Source organism: Seriola aureovittata, chromosome 13, assembly GCF_021018895.1.
Source record: "Seriola aureovittata isolate HTS-2021-v1 ecotype China chromosome 13, ASM2101889v1, whole genome shotgun sequence".
NCBI lineage: Eukaryota > Metazoa > Chordata > Actinopteri > Carangiformes > Carangidae > Seriola > Seriola aureovittata.
The window spans coordinates 5,072,126-5,089,032 of record NC_079376.1 but is presented as its reverse complement, the minus strand read 5'-3'; the positions used below and the strand labels follow the sequence as shown (position 1 = coordinate 5,089,032).

Here is a 16,907-nt window from a genome sequence, read left to right as displayed (position 1 = left end):
ACAGCAGCTCAGACCTGCATCTCTGGACGACAGAAGATAAGGTCAAAGTCTGTATGTCTTGACAAACAAATATCTTTGTTGGAAAAAAAACAAAACACGTCCATCTACTGGAGAGCTCCAGAAATGTGCGTTTCACAAAGAACATGTTGCCAACATGCTTTAACAAGGCACCGCAGAATAACATGAGAGCAGAATGGGGATGAAAATGCAATTTCTTTCTTCAGAGAGCACAGTGTGCAGGCCAGTATAATAAGAACATGTTTATTTCCTGTGTGTAAAGGGGATAGGCACCCTCCTCCCCTCGGACCAGGGCCCCCAGCCAGCAGCACATACCGAAACACAAAGATCCCAAGCAAAACCATGAGCCGGCCTCCACTCCTCCATTCTCTCAGCCGCACAAAGCCGACAAGGAGCCGCTGGAGGAGCCGAGCCGAGCTGAAGAAGTCGACAGAATACACCGGAGCGGGAGGAGCAGCTCCCAGAGGAGCCGAGCGGCGAGAAGCTTCAGCCGAAATCGACAGGCTGATTACGGTGTCAGGATGTGGAGTAATTTTACCTGTCACCTGTCACCTGTCACCTGGCACCGCTGCTGCATGGTCTACCTGCCAGACAGGTCCATCCCATCTACTGTGCTCCAAAAAAAAAAATACGCCACATCCTCAGAGTCATTTCATCTTCTTTTGAGCCTTGTATTCAAAGTCTTGCTTCCCTTCAAACAGGCTGATATCATATTGTAAATCACTGGGAATTAAATGATTATATTACAAGATGAAATGAGTTTGTTAAAAGGTGCCAGGTGTAGAATTTTTACACATCAGTACATTACAGTCAAACCCACTGTGATACCTCACTTATGTCTAATAATTGAAAAATACTGGGTGAGATGGAGGCGGTGATGGAGGCAGCGCTTGAAGAAAAAAGCCAAAAAACGCCACAAATTACCTGATTCCAACTTCTAACGTTAGGTTTTAATGGTTTTTTTGTCGTCCTGCATGATAGTCCTAAATATATTTGGGTTTTTGGACTGTTCAGAACTTTTTTGGACTCCAGTCTGACACAACATCTCTAGACTAGTGCATTAATGTGCTTCTACCACTGTAAGCTGGGGCCGAAATCAACAGGTATTTCTTTACACTTTGCTTCGGTCAGTTTCACTCCATACTTAGGGTCAATTTCACTTCTAGGAAGTACTGTCGCTATGGTTACCTGCAATTTAATATATGGATATGACACCTAATTCTATTATCCACACTGATGGCAGTGAGCTAACACTGATGGCAGTGAGCTAACACTGGTTAACCATCAGGAGCCATAACAGGAATCTACCAAAACACACTGGCACTGGTGACATGAGTTTATTACTACCTGATACTAGTTTATCAGCAGTGTATCAGTATGGGCAGAGCTGCTTATCAGTAACTTATAATAGAGAAATGCCACAGCTGTTTGAAAACAGTGATGTCATGAACCAACAGAGAGACTGACACATTTATTTTTCCACTGTAAAATGTACATATTTTAGTTCATTGCAAAAAAAATAAAAATAAATTTAGGAGAATCTTAATAAAAGTTAAGTGTTTATGTAAAAATCATCATGCAGGTCAGATCTAAAATCTGGGCAACAGAAGGAAAGGTCAAAGTCTTATAAATTTGCTGGGAGCTCCAGAAATGTGTCATGTGTGAAGTTATACGTCATTATCAGATTTTTAAACTCTTAAATATCAATATTAGCCTAAAAAAATCCAGCATCAGAAGAGAAGAGACCTTGTCCACAGCACAGAACCACACAGTCAAGGAAAGTCATGTGACTCCTCTATGTTGCGTCAGTGCAGAGGCAGACACACAGACACATTCTGCCATTGACAAACCTTCACCTGCTGAAGTGTCATTGAGCAAGACACAGAATCTTTCTATCTCCAGACCTGAAGCTTTGAAGCCGATGTTGACCTCTGACCTCTGGCCTGCATAGGAAACCAAGGTTTCAACTTGTTTCAACCGACATGCAGACACAATATATGAACATATGAAGCTGCATTAAAGAGTCTTAAATTTGTTTGCCAAGATCTCACACACATTTATCCGGAAGTCTTTATCCATAAACCCAGTGGTTCTCAAAGTGGGCTCCGGGGACCACAAGGGGTCCTTGAGGGGGTTCCTGGGGGTCCCCAGCAAGAAGGGGAATAACTAATTTTCACTTCAATTTCATCCAAAAGTAACACAATGACAGAATGTATGAGTATTTTGTTCATGGATTTCACCATACATCCAAAAGTATAGGATTACACACCGAGTCCCCATGTGCATATTCATTATCATGAAGATACAGTGTTCATGTGGAGCCAAGTGAAAGATATGTGGGTTTCAACCCACAAACCGATAACTTGCCGGACTTTATCACAGATAATTATCAAAAGACAAACATCCCTTCAACACCAGACTGCAGCTGTCCTCTAATAATCAAAAAAACCACATCCTTGTGTATATCAAAAATAAATCGCCTAGAGCACATCTAACAACCAGCAGCAGGCCAGCTGACTGTCACACCAGCAGTAGCACAGCACAGCTTTTCATCACAACAGTGGTCTGTGAAGATCCTCAGACAGGAAGAGCTGAATGAAGAGAAGTGGATACTTGAAGACGTCTTCACATCTCATCCAGCAGGCTTCTTCAGGTCTTAGATATCACACACACACAGCCATTCAAAAATCACCATGCTGGGTCCAATTACAGAACTGAGTTAGCAATATTTCTATTTAGATATTATGTTAGAGATGGTTAGAAGGTCATTATCACCTTTATAAATGTTTGGGATTGTTTACATCAACTTTTAATTTTAGTTTTAGGGTTTTTTTGTCATTGCTGTCCCATGCAGAAATGTGTATCACGTTACAGCCGATCACAAAACAGCACATGCCGCTTATGCAGACCTGAGTCAACGGCTCCGTGCGGCACCTTAACAAAATACCACTTGTACCAATCTGTATCTCTTCAAAATTGTTTTTACATTTGAGGATTATCGTTTCTCGAACTGAATATTTACTTTCAGGCCATCCTTGAAGAAGAGAGCGTGCTCTCAGTGGCATTCCCTGCATAAATGAAGGTTTGAATGAATGAATGTCTCCTGCACCTTCGCCACTAATTAACAAGCAGCGCACCAAACGGAGAGCAGCCATTATGAGCATGCTTGTAGAATGGTAACACATGATACAATCAGGACCTGCACCTATATATTATAATTAATTATTGAGAATTATCAAATTTTGACGGAGCATCTCTATTTCAACCGCCGCAGCTTTTCTAGCCTTTACGGCTCTGGTCACGTGACACCACTACACACAGGGGAGAAACAAGACGAGAGATAGTAGCCGGAGAAATAAAAGGGGAAAGTCTGGGAGTGGGATATAAGTGGGGAAGAGAATGACAAAGGGAACCTCAAGCTACACTCTTTATGTCATTTTTTCTAAAATCAAGCATTTTCTTTTAAGATTTTTTTAAGCTCTCTAAATGTAATTGTTAAACCCCTGTTTTTAGAATTAGGCTTGATGCAGTAAAGAGCAGGTTTATATTTGGTCAAATCTGTCTTAATATAAGACTCACATGCCCACATGTACACTGACAGAGTTATTGATCACTGTGGTCATTGCTCCCGTCCACACTGGCTCTGCTGTGACCTCTTCCCAACATGTAACTGATAAGATAAAACGGACAATACGTGCAGAATTCTTCAGTTCAACTAAAGTCCATCTGAAGCTTCAGCTGTCCCACTTAGTCTAATCAAGTCAGTGTCTTCCAACGTTGCTTCTTTGGTCTTTTTAAGCACAGAATTTCCTCTTTTTGTTACTGTTCCTCCACAGCAGCTGAGCAGAGGAGACACAGAGAGGGAATTAGTGTTGAACAGACTGTAACTGTGGAAGATATCCCCCGGAGTTATTTAACACAAATTTTATACCCTATTTCTTTGCAGTGGAGACTGAAACGGGGCTGAACAAGTAATCGAAATATGGCTAAGTGCGATATCCAAGTCAAAGGAGCTGCAGCCTGTTTGAAAAAAGGTGACCATAAATGAAGCACTGTGGTGCTACAGAGATGTTTCGGCCCATCATCATCATTTTTATATTGATTTCAGTGAAACTGAAATGTAATGATGACCATTCCCACTGAAATCTATCGTTCAGCCCAATACTCAAGTAATGGATGTGCATCTGCTTTCCAACAGTACAACAGTGACGTCATGAGGTCCACACTACACCTGCACATCACTGCAGAGAGGTGAGCTACACTGCTGGAGGCGAGAAAAGGTTTAAGGTGATGTTAAGTTGACTAGTTGTTTTTTTATTTTAATCACATAAGAAAAAGAAATGGAGACAACTAAAAAAAAAAAAGGTTCTGATTAATTCTAATGGCATCGTCATCAAGAAATGAGGATTGCACATGCACAGCCAGTGGACCGGCCCTTTGAGATCACAGCAGGAAGCAGCTGGGTGCGTCAGATATCTTCTATGAAACCTCCAGTGGTCTAAATAAGTTTCAGGGTTTTCAGGGATCCCGTGGTAAAGCTGCGCTGCTGCCACAAACAAGCTGACTTAATACAGAACACACTCCGGGGATCAGACAAACCACTTTCACCATGTTTACTGAGATTACACCCTGATAGTACAAAGTGACCCCCTCCTCTCACTGCTGCCTCACCTGCCTGGGAACGCCTAATGAGATTGACAGAAGCGAGGAAACAAACAGGCAGAGCAGCTTTTCAGCTCACTACGGACGTGTTTTAGTTACACTCTGTATTTGGGTATCTCCGAGGATGGACGACCTGTGGGCTGGATTTCGGGATGGGGGTGTATCAGTAATTGTTGGGCAGCGTGACCTTGGCAAGTTTTCGGCGCCGGGCCGGAGGAATGCTTCTCAACGTGGGCGAAACCCGGAGAACGGAAAGGGATGTGCTTAAATTCCAACTTCTTAATTTTGGTAACGGCAGGACTTCCCTCCATCCTCCTCTCCACACACACACGCAAACACACACACGCAAACACACACACACACACACACACATACATACACACGACTCCCCCACAGCTGTTATTCACGAGTGGAAAAGGAATCTGGTATTTACAGCCACAGCCAGATTATTATTACAGAGTGAACAGTCTCAAGGCTGCGGAGAGGAGGCTGCCCGCCTTACATCCTCACTGGTGAGAGCGGCAGCAGCAGCAGCACATAGTGCTCAGTTTTGTTCAAGTGATAAAATAATCACCAGTGGCGTCAAGAGATTAGAGTGTAAACCAAATATCAAACTACGGTAATGTTGTAATAAAGTGAGAAGGAGCAGCAACTGAGTCACAAGATGGAGTTCTGCAGACACACCCTAAGTCCCTGCAGGAATCTAATGGGGCTATTACCATTAAAATTTTGGGGGTAAACATGATTTTACAACTGCTGTCATGGGGTTTGCAAACTTTTTCATGTTAAATGCAAATCAGCTGCAGAGAAAGATGTAGTGCACAAACTGGCTGCAGCACGGCTGAGCAGCAGCAGTGAAATCTTGCACCTTATCCTTATTAGGGCTGAACCATAAGAACTTCTACTGCAAACTAGATAAGACGGACATACACAAATTTAGTAAAACCTGTTCTAACACAGTTCTCACTGTTCAAAGTGAGAAGTAGTTCTCACATATTTGTATCCACACGACTCTTTTTTCTGGGTTTTTTTCTGGTACTCAAGTAAATTTCCGAGGAAAAATATTGAGATCGACATTTTGAGGATTAAAGATGTTGAAATTGAACACACAACATCAGCATCAGCCTTTACAGTCCTGCATCGCATTCACACATTTTCCATTTTGCTGCTGTACACTCAGCATTGTCCTGACTGCACTTCAGCGCTCACCAGTCTGGACTTTTTCTCCTCTGTGCGACTGAAAAGAGAAGGTTCAGCCAGATAGAGGAAGGAGGTGATGTCTCTGCTGCCTCCGACAAAGGAACCAAAGCGAAGCCAAACACTGATTGACACTGAACTGACGGCAAGACAACTGAGTTCATACTAACCCAACTGAGGATGAATGTGTGGTAGGACTGAAAGCTCTGGAACAACTACTAAATGGACTTTTGCAGTGAGATTGTTTTGTCAGTTCCTCTCTGACACTTCCTTTTCTCTCTGCAGAATCTCCATGGTGTGTTTTTGTCCAAAAGTATTAGTAACAGCAACATCATCATATTAATTAGCATTCTCCTAAATTGGCTCTGGTTACACTGCAACATATTTCCTATTCACTTGAATGGGACTCACTGGATATACCTGCTATAACTATAATCATCACCAATTATTAATTCCTAAGGGTTGGTTCAAGTTAATATAGTCACACACCTGTCCTGCAGTTAAATGAAAAAGACAGTTCCTGAGTAAGTTGACTGAAAAACACTTTTGCCCATTTTTGCAAAAGTACACAACTGATCAAATTCACTTACTGATCAACTCTCGAAGCTGCAAAGCGCCGCGTGAAGTTGACTGACAAACTCACACCGGGCTGATTCTGACCTGCAGAATAAATCATCTGAGCAGAGCTGCACCTGTCGCACCGCACACGGCTGTTCCCTCCTCCACGCTCCGCGGGAAAAAACTCTGTGTCTGTGTTTCTCTGGATGAGAAAGTTAAGAGATTAAAACAAACTCTGTCATGTCACAGACCTGTCACTTGGTTCAGGCGGTGTCAGATGCTGCTGCTGCTGCTGCTGGACTTCAGTCGGTGTTTTCAGCTCCGCCGCTGCCACTGACACAAACAGTGAGGGCAGAAAAGAAAAAAAACCGACCTTAAAAGTGAAACTGTAAACGGGAAAAAAAAAAAAAAATCACATGAAGATGCCGTGTATTCCTCCGCGTTTATTCCTCGAGGGGATCTTTATTCCTAGTGTCTCATTAATATTTCCCTTCATCCTGTCTCTGCTCGTCAAAGTGCCAGTCTTAAGGTTTGGCCGATTTAGAGACGTCACTGACCACGCCTTGGTGGAGAGCTGCCCGCCAGAGGAGGAGGAGGAGGAGGAGGAAGAGGAAGAGGAGGAGGAGGGTCAGGAACTTGACTGAAACATATTGTGAGAAAATATAATAATAAAATGATGTATGTTCTTTTTTCTTTATGAGACGTTTGTCATATAATAAAAAAATGACTTACTGTTGTGACCAGACTTTATCTGCGTAATTCTTCTGCTGCTTTCATCTGCTCACTGTTAATGATTAAATAAGATGGAGCACAACAAAAACAGGAGAGTTCAATCTGTTTCCACCAAGAAAATTCATGTGCTCATAAAACTGCACTAAATTCAGGTTAAGATTTAAAAAAACAAAAAAACAAACGTATTTAAAAGCGGCAGGACAGATGAATAAACATCAGCATCCAGCCTCCTGCTGCATCTTTGCTTCACGTGATTAATTTTAGCCACATTTGAGCTTCAGTTTAAAGCAGCAGCTGAGTCACTGTAATAAACTGTGAGGATGCAGATTCACAGGAAGCACTCAGCGACGTTACGGTGATGAAAAACATCTGGATCTAAAGTTGTTTTCTGTTTAAGGGTTAGTTCTTCTTCTTTTTTTTTCTTTTTTCTAAATATTTAGACTTCCCAACAGATTAAAAAAAAAAATTGGTTCAAATCAACCTGTTTTAAGTGCTTCTCTACCGATTCTGCGTAAAACTGGTTGAATTAGTGAACATGAACATGCTGTCTGGAGTCTGAAGAGCTGACTGATCTGAGAGTTACCTAATATACAATAGTGCATATAGAGCAGCTTTAACTTTGTTTGAATAGAAGTATATAAAAACCTCTTTCTTTAGTTTATTTTACATCAGACTCGCACATCACAGAGAGTGACAGAACATTAGTCCTTCAGTAATGCTGCAGTACGTATACATATTACAGGTAGGAGAGAGTTAGGAGTTTATTTTCAAGACCTTTAAAATGATCAGGGAGACAAAAATTACTCAATCTGTAAACATATAAATGACCAAATACCCAATTAAAAGCACCATAATTACTTCCATTAGTGCCATTAGGCTGTGTGTTTGTGTAGGTGGTGTTTATTAAACAGAGGAGATGTGATATGAATAAACCTGTGATTTCACAGTGAAATGGCTCTAACTGCTAACTGCCTCTGGGCAGGATTTACATCTCCTTTGTAGCCCTTCGGATATGATTTCCACCTCTGATTTAGCTTCTTTAAACTCATCTCAGTACTATTAGGTCATCATGTCTTATTTCAGCTGTCTCCCTCAGTGACCTCAGCATCATGTTCAGATTTGTGGGATTTTTTTTTTTTGGTAGTCGGGGTTGGGCTTTAGGGTTGGACACCTGCATATTTTACAGCTGGAATGAGATCAGTTAACTGACCTGAACTGCAAAACTTGTTTGACATTTAAAAAATATTTTCTAAGGCTGCTACAAAGGGCCATAAAGGTAAGTCAGACTGGTTTTGACCTTTTTGCTTTGAAGTTTTCATTGTCATGAAATGCTGGTGTGACCAAGTCCTAGGACTGATGGATCAGGCAGATTAAAAATCAGGTATCAGTCAGTCAGAGCTGCCCACAAGCAATATGATGCAGGTGAAGAATATATTTTCACCCTGGTTTATGAAAAACAGCAATGAATTCTGCCCCAGCCTCCTTAAAAGAGCCACCCCAGGCCAGGTTTAAGAGTCCGACTGTCGACATGCTGCAATATCTTGTCAAAAGTCAGTAGCAAGTGCTAGCAAGACCTAAGCCATGTTTTGGACAAAATTATTATTATTATTATTTTTTAAGTACATATCAGACATTAGCAGCTTTAACCTAAAAAAAAGATCAGCTTTCAATAGTCACTTATTTGAGTTTATGTGCCATTTTCTTCATAGTAAACCATAAAAACTGGGATCTGATTGAAATAAACACAATATACCTGGAATATAACTAGATTGCAACAAAGAAGGAAGAAATTGAGTTTTGGTAGAATGCAACTTTGTTTTCTTCCCGCTGTACTTTTGCCTCGGATGATTCATTCATTCAGTTTTTTAGTTCTTTGGAAATACAGAATATTTGTTTTGATTCATGGATTCTTTCTCTTCCTACTTCAATTATCTTCAGATAATTTTATTTGCCATATTAGTCGCTGACACACACTGCAGCATGATGTTATATGATACGAGGCAGGACTATTTCCTTTCCAAAAAATCCAGAGTGAAGGGAGGAACTGTGTGTTCCCTCTTGTGTCCTTTCCTCTCCTTTAGCCTTTGCTCTAGTAGCACAGAGACCAGCGAGAGAGAAAAAGATAAATGTGCCCTCCCCCTCGGACTGGGAAATGTGTGTGAGTGTGTGTGTGTGTGTGTGCGTGTGTGGGAGCGAGCGTGTCACGTGTTCGGACAGGGTGTCTGCACTGACGTGGAGTTGCTCTGCTTCTTGCGAGTCCAAATTCTTTTCAAATACAAGCTGATTCATCTTTTGCCTAAATTTTTTTTCTTAATCATGTCTGAATGCGTTTCATTGGGCCTCTGTGCTCCGGCTGCTCCGGCAGTAATGACAGACGGGGAGAAGGAGCTGGATTCCCAGCGCTTTTATCCGCCTGCTGCCTATTACTCCAGTAATTGACTGAATATTCAGCTGCATGTACTCGGAGATGGAGCACAGGTTAGGTCAGGAGGGCTGATGGATTATTAGCATCAATAGAGATCTATGTTCTGAATGAGAGGAGTTCAGGTATGAGGAAAACCAAACGTATTGTCTCAGTGGAGCTGGAGGGGGGGGGCTCTTTATTTTACATTTATTTTGAAGTTAAACAGAAAAATAACAATAACAAGAATTTCATTAAAGTAGAATTGATAAGCTTCAGATGTACTGAAGGCATCACTGACAGGAAAAACAATACAAACTGATGTCCACCTAAACCCAACAACAGCAACGCAAAAAGAGAGACTTTGTGACTCGTCCTCCACCTGGACTGAACTCACCGGAGTCTCTGTATCTGCCACCAACCCTCTGTAACTACTCCACAATCCTGCTGCTCATCTGCTGTTTGACCCGCACTAGCCTGCTTCTTCCTACTGTACCTCCAACTATACACCATCATCTCAATCCTCTGCCTCTGGACTTCTAGCTGCCTGTCACATCAAAGACCCTGAGATTGCTCATCTTAGTCCAGGTTAGTCTCCGTCTTGGCCAGACAGTGTCAGAATAGTAGAATGACGTCCATTTCACCAGTCTGAAAACCTAGCTTTTCAGACTACACCTAAACACCCCATGCAAGCACGTATTTCATAACCCTCTAAGTACTTAGAGAACAGTAGCTAAGCACTTACACTCTTGTTGTGCGGATCAGTTTTTACTGAGGAACACTGCTAATGAAGTTCTGTGACAAACACTGGATCCTCACAGCTGTTTCACTATAAAAGCCTTGTCTCCATTAGACAGTGGACAACTGCTTGACAAACAGTTGATTTGCATTAACAGCACAGGTGTAGTTGTAGTGGGTGTAGTCCTGCACCTGAACGATGCTCCGACACTTTTTTCTCCAAGTGAGGAAATAGAGTATTCGCAGTTCGCATAATCCGGTTGAAATTCATTTACTATTTTTAAAACGCTTAAAGATCCAATTATCATCCAGTAAACATCAGTGGATGTATAAAATATTGAGCTTTTCTTCATTTGCATCAGAGAAGTAGACAGACACATTAACTTGAGTTATTGAGATCCAGTTGATGACCCACCAGCATATTTGGAATTTCTTGATAACGAAATCGGGTAAATGTCAGTACAACTGCTTTCCTAAGACTATGGCGTAAAACATATTATCTTGGTTTCAAAAATCATGTTAAATTATCCTGAAACCCCTCAAACTAATCTCTTCTTATTCAACATCTGCGATGTTTCTTATCACTTATCACTCATACTGGAAGTAAAGTGATGCATTGATGTAAAATAATCCTGAAACCTCCTTCCCCTCAGAACTGTTTCCTAACAAAGTATCTTTGAGCTTTCGCTGGCTTTTAATTGTGATTTGGATCCACAGAGTGGAGCTGTGGGGGAGTGAGGAGGAGTGGCAGAAGAGGTTACCTTGAACTCTTGTACCTTGTCTTGTGGAAATCCTTCCCTTGTCTGGGAAATTTAGGGCTTTTTCTAAATTCTCTGGCAGGACACGGTCTACTTTCGGCCCTTGACCACAAGACACAAAACCCCTGACGGCAATTTTTCACGAGAAACTCCCTGTTCAACATGGTTATGGGCTCCATGACAGAAACAACATTTTATATTTTCCTCTGCGCTGTAAAGCCCCATTGTTGTCCAAAAATGATTAAACACATCAGTGAGCCTCTGTGTTGTACTGGGTCACAGGTTCCTTCATTAGCATGAGCACACACATACATTTATTTTGACTCAGTCCTACATACACTATCCTGCTGCCCCACTAAGCCACAAAATTTTGATGAATCCGCCACTGAAAATAGTTCCTGAGGAAAATATGGAATAAGGCCAGGCTTATCCTTTAACAAATTCTGTTTCTACCACCTATGTACTAAATATTGGTGGCAACTTTTATCTCCATAAATGGGCTTCAGTGCTAATTTTTAACGAGACTAATCTCACTCAATATTAATTAAAAGCAAAAGTGATACTCGAAGAAATGGCGACTCTAAAATGAAACTTGTACTTTTTTAACGCAGAAGAGTCTCACGAGAATTCTACGTGAAATCATAAAAAGTGTTGAACAAAGATGGCTGAAAGTATGAACGAGTAAAAGAAGATGAAAAATGCATGAAAAGTTGTGGAAAACTGGAAATTTTCAACATTCCATCCATTCATCTTAATGGGAAGAAACTTGATGAAATATATCAAAAATACAATGCAATACATCCAATAATATCCCCATGAAGCTAAACATTTTAAAGTTTGAATGGAGTTTCTGTTACCTGTGGTCGGACTGGCCGTGCGTCACTCAGAGAACAGTGAGCTAGAGAAAAAGAAACAGAGGAGATGTGAAACTATATTGAGATGGTTTTTGGTACTTAAAATCACAAGTACGTCTCCGTATGGATATCAACATTTCAAAAGTGTAAAATATGAGACCATTAAGAGGGAAAAGACAGGCTTGCCATCACGGGCCCACATCCTCACAAATACAGGACTCATACGACTCTATCTACTTTCAACATCTAAACCAACCACCTTTTGGTTGGCATTCCTCTGATGGTCAGACAACATGATTATTATCATGGTCCACTGTAGCAGCCAGCTGTTGGCCCTTAACCAATCCAAGCCCAGAGACCACAAAGGCCGTCTTACATAACCAGAATCTGACTAATTCATGATTATCAGATCTGCCCCATCATGCTGGTTAAGCAGGTGTGTCTTCTAGGAATATCTACCCACACAGATCAGACTGAAGTAAACTCCAACATTTAGAGCTCATGGTGTTTTTGCATCAGCACTGCACTGCTCTCAGCACTTTGCTGCCATGGAAACGTGGAGGTTGTTTACCCAACCCAGGCCTCAGGGCTGGATAAAGGTGAACCAATTCAGCCGTTTTTCCACTGCATGAAAATGCTTCCTGCATTTATATAGTATGTTTTTTTTCCACTTCTGTTAACCTCAAACTATCATGAGATGCAATGACATTTTAGGCATTTAGCTCATCCGGAGAGTATGTGGCGCTGCACAACAAAAAAGTTTGATTTAATATGGAATCAGGGATTGTACCTTTATAGAGTTTATCGTATTTACTAACCAAAAATACAAAGTCAGTGTGTTTGACTGCTCTAAAGTAAACCGCAAACATGAGCATGACTCGCTAACTAGCTCATAACATACAGTTTTAAAGTAATGCTACTTCCAAGGCCAAGAGTTAGCTTATGATTATCTGACTGCATTGTTTTGTGAGAAAACAGGTTTATGCTAAAATAAGCCTCAATCAGGACCAAAACATCCACTGTGTGGAAGCTGGTCCAGCACCAGTTAGACCAGAATATAATGCTACTAATTCAGAGTTTAAGCTAACGTTAGCTTAAACTCTGAATTACTTGGATTATATCTGTCCCCATTTGCAACAGTTTACGCGACATCTTCGCTTAGTTCTCGTCCTCAAATCCTTTTCTCATGTAAAGTAAAACATACATATCTGTCTGCTTGTGTTTAAAATTAAGAATTTTTTTTGCCTAAATCTGGCCCATACACAGCATGATTGCCAGATGCTATTTTCACATCTGGATCAATTCTGTCACACAAACAGAAAATCTTCTGGCTGTCAGACAATACCGGAGGATAACAGCCGGATTCTGCCCAGATGTGTAAGTATATGGGCCACACATGGGCCGAGGACCCAGGCGTATTTTAGCCCAGAAGTTTCATTTTGCTATCCGGGATGTGTGTGAAATTGCAATTTAATTTCTGCCATTGTTTGGTAAGAGTTAATCCTGATGAAGTTCTTTCGACACAATCATTTTATTAATTCTTTCACAAACCATCAACCTGTGGCAGCAAAATATTATGATGTGTTAAAAGTTCCAGTAAAAAAAGGTAAATAAAGAAAGAATCATGAGAAATGATGGGAAATCATTCAGCAGAGAGGCGTTGTATAAATTGACACAAGTGAATTTGTCTCAGATCCTTTTTTAAAGAAATATTTTCCTAATTGTGCGAAATTGAGAAAATATGTTGTTAATGGATGCTCTTCACAGGATTTATGTTGTTTAATGAATGTCAGCAGTGCCAAAACCGACATTTGCAACAACCTCAGTTTATCACTTTAAGTGGGTGACAACTCCATTTGATCAAAGTTTGCAGATGCAAAATATTTCATTTTCAGCCGTGGCATAAAATTGATCTTTTTTCTTTTTACTTTCTAAAGCTCTGATCAGAAGGAGAACATTTTTGTCACGCTCAAACAAAGTTCTGCTCTGACTGACACCAGACCAGAGAGAGCAAGAGGTCAATGAGCATCATTATCATCCCAGTTGCTGTGCAACACAAATTTTGAAAAGCGCTGGAAGCCACAAATATGCCTCTTAATACGAGGTAATAAATAATGATATCGAAAATAACAGACTTGGAGGGAGTTGTTGGTGGTTTCTCTGCATGTTGCTGAAGAAAATGAGAAGAAGCTTGTTCAGAAACAGAGGACGAGGGAACATGACGTCCCACCAAAGAGAAGAAAGAAAAGAGTGCATGTTGTACAAAAACTCTGTCTTTAAAAGTTTAAAGGAAAACTTCTGCACTCATGTAACATGTTATGCAGTGAATCGGTCCTACATGCTTCTTCTCAAATATGAAGCGCAGCATTTGAATTAGACCTTCCTGCTGCCACCACACTGGAAAATTGAGCGACAAAACTGCATTGACTCATTTTTCTGCCTGTTTCAGGGCAGAAGAACTCAACGACAGAGAATGTAATGTCTCCCATGAAGTTGTGTCCACCGGATAAATCAGCTTTGGATTGATCTTCCAACTCCTGAGAACAATACTGTACAGCTACGAGGTGGTTACCGACTAATTTAGACTTCTCAAGTCTACTTCGTGTTAGTTTAGTTTCGGTTGGACTTTGGATTATGTAAAGATTCTTTCTTAATGCCACCCTGCTGTCACAGTCTGATGCCCTTATTGTGCAAAAGCTCAATGCCGATAAGAAACCAGTCATGAGTGTGACCAGGAAATCGTCTATCTCCTGGAGAAGTCTAGCTTTGGGAATCAGGTTTGTCTAATGGCCTAACCCAGTTACCGACTGGGTTTCTCACAGACAATCAAAGTCCAGTAATTTGGAATCAACTTTCTCCAGACAAGATACAAGTGGATGATTTAGCTGAACTTTCAAAGGTCTTTAGTCCTTAGTGCAGCAACAGGATGTGATCCCTCACTGGCTTCCCAAGTTAAGGCGGTACAACATTTACTATTAGTTTTTCTTGTTTTGTGGAGGGGACTTTATTTTGTGGTATTACACATTTGATTGTGGAGGCAGGAGTTTATGATGTTTTATGTAATGAGCATTAGGACTTTATCAGACATAATGGTGAGTCAAAGGAAACAAAGGGGCCAGAGGGACTCTGCTGTGGACTCGAAGTCTGAATTCAGGCTAATAACACTAAGCGCACATGTATTTTTCAGTCTGCTGAGCCACCAGGAAGTGATAGTGTGTGTTTTGTGCATGTGGCCGATCACTTTTGTGAGATTTTTAGAGACTGTTCCTTTCCATGGAGGCCCTGAGTGGTAATTTATGGTTGAGTGTTTACTGCATCCAGGGACACAGAGTAACACACACAGGGCAGTAATTATTTGAAGGTCTATTACATGAAATATTATCATTAAAACCTTGGTCGGGCTCTCAAGCCATGCCCATCGCCAATAAAAAGGAGTTATATCAAAATGGCATTGAGTTATGTCAAAGAGCAAGATTATAAAGACACGAGGGAGCCAAAGAACTGCAGATGGTTGGAGCGGGAGAAATCCAGACATGATTTGGTAAAGGAAATATCATGCATTTTATTCAACTATTTGTTCTTTCAGAATTTTAACAAATACTTTTTTCTTTTTTTTTTTACTATTTAGAGGCCTATGAAGTTTTGGTATTGAGAAGTTGTTCTGGAGCTTTTGGTGATTTAACATGATCCTCATTAGCAATTGGAGTTTGCGCAGTTGTTGTAGATTTGTAGATGTTCAAACCTCCATTTCTCTCAGCAATAGAAGGACGTCTTGGTTCTATTGGTTTAAAATGTAACTTTCAACCTTGGCAACAGCAGCTGTCAAAAATTTCCATTCCCCAAAACCCATTTCTTAAAATGTTCTCCCCAGAACAGTATTTCAGCATCATTCACTTTTCTATTCACACCTTCTTTAAAACCACTCTGTGTGACATTTACACTGCTAAAATTTTGATGCCATCTGGTGGCAGCATCGAAAACACTGAGGTAGAATGATTACGGTGGATTGAGCAAGCAACAGTTGTCTCCTCCAGATTTGGACAAAAGAAAGGTGGCTTTGAAATGGACCAGGACTTGATGACTGTTATATATTCAGTCTGAAAATACACACTTTGTTGGATCTCGAGCCTGAACTGGGACACAATTAGATTTACTCTTCACATTTTCCTCCCTTCATATTTCTTCTTGACTTTTTTCCCTCTCGTTTCCCATTTGCCAGAAAAAACAGCGTTACCTGACTCTGAGCCATTAATGTTAATCTAAACCAATGAGATTATTTTCTGCCTCTGCCTGCAGCTTTGCCTCCAAGAAATGCTCACAGTTCTAAAACTCCAATCTGATAAGTGCCTTGTTCAAACATTAGATGAACATAAGCCATCATCACTTACACCTAACAATCACATCCTCCAGCCAATGCAGAAATTTGAGCCAGTTACTTTATAATGAAAAGACGAGAGCCGTGTTCGGGTTCCAGACTAAAACTAAAATATTGGTAATAATTTTTATTGCAAAAGCAAACACTGTGCACACAATGAAACTGGTCTGCAGAATGTTATAGATGTTTTTTATGGACAGTTTGGGGAATAATTTACCTCTGTTTTCTTGGGGGTTTGTTTAAAACCTGTATCATTGTGTGAATGTTTCCATTTCTTGTGTCTGATGTTTTTTTTAGAGACTTTTGTTGTGTTACTGGACACAGTGTTAAACATTATGGATAAATATTAAGACCAAAACTGCAAAATAAGACCTAAACTGGAAATATCTCTTGAATTGGCAGTGTCAGTTTTATTGACGTTCATAGATTCTTACGGCGAAAACAGTAAAAGTAGTGAAATATATGCACAGATTTAGATGCACAGCTGGAAGGTCAGCCACATTATCTGCAGTTGATGCGAATGAGTTTTGGCAATAAACTATTTCACAGCAGCTGAATCGTTTTCTGTGTTTCTCTGATGATCAGTAACAGGTGTGGGGCTTGTAAAAGGATTA

At 40.7% G+C, this 16,907-nt stretch overlaps 1 protein-coding gene and 1 long non-coding RNA gene across 3 annotated transcripts in view; one reads left to right on the top strand and one right to left on the bottom strand.

Moving 5' to 3' along the window:
• Positions 1 to 6,979, bottom strand: part of esr2b (estrogen receptor 2b) — a 29,155-nt gene extending 22,176 nt beyond the window's left edge. Inside the window, exon 1 of the mRNA XM_056394324.1 lies at positions 6,687 to 6,979. The gene's annotated coding sequence lies outside the window, so the exon portion shown is untranslated. The remainder of the gene's footprint in view (positions 1 to 6,686) is intronic.
• LOC130180683 (uncharacterized) lies at positions 3,570 to 7,037 on the top strand. 2 transcript variants are annotated; one of them, XR_008829431.1, is made up of 4 exons: positions 3,570 to 3,778; positions 3,965 to 4,052; positions 4,217 to 4,269; positions 6,952 to 7,037. It is a non-coding gene; the product is annotated as an uncharacterized LOC130180683 (long non-coding RNA). The 2 variants fall into 2 exon arrangements; XR_008829430.1 differs by lacking the exon at positions 3,570 to 3,778 and having other exon boundaries at positions 3,786 to 4,052.
• The last annotated feature ends 9,870 nt before the right edge of the window (positions 7,038 to 16,907 follow it).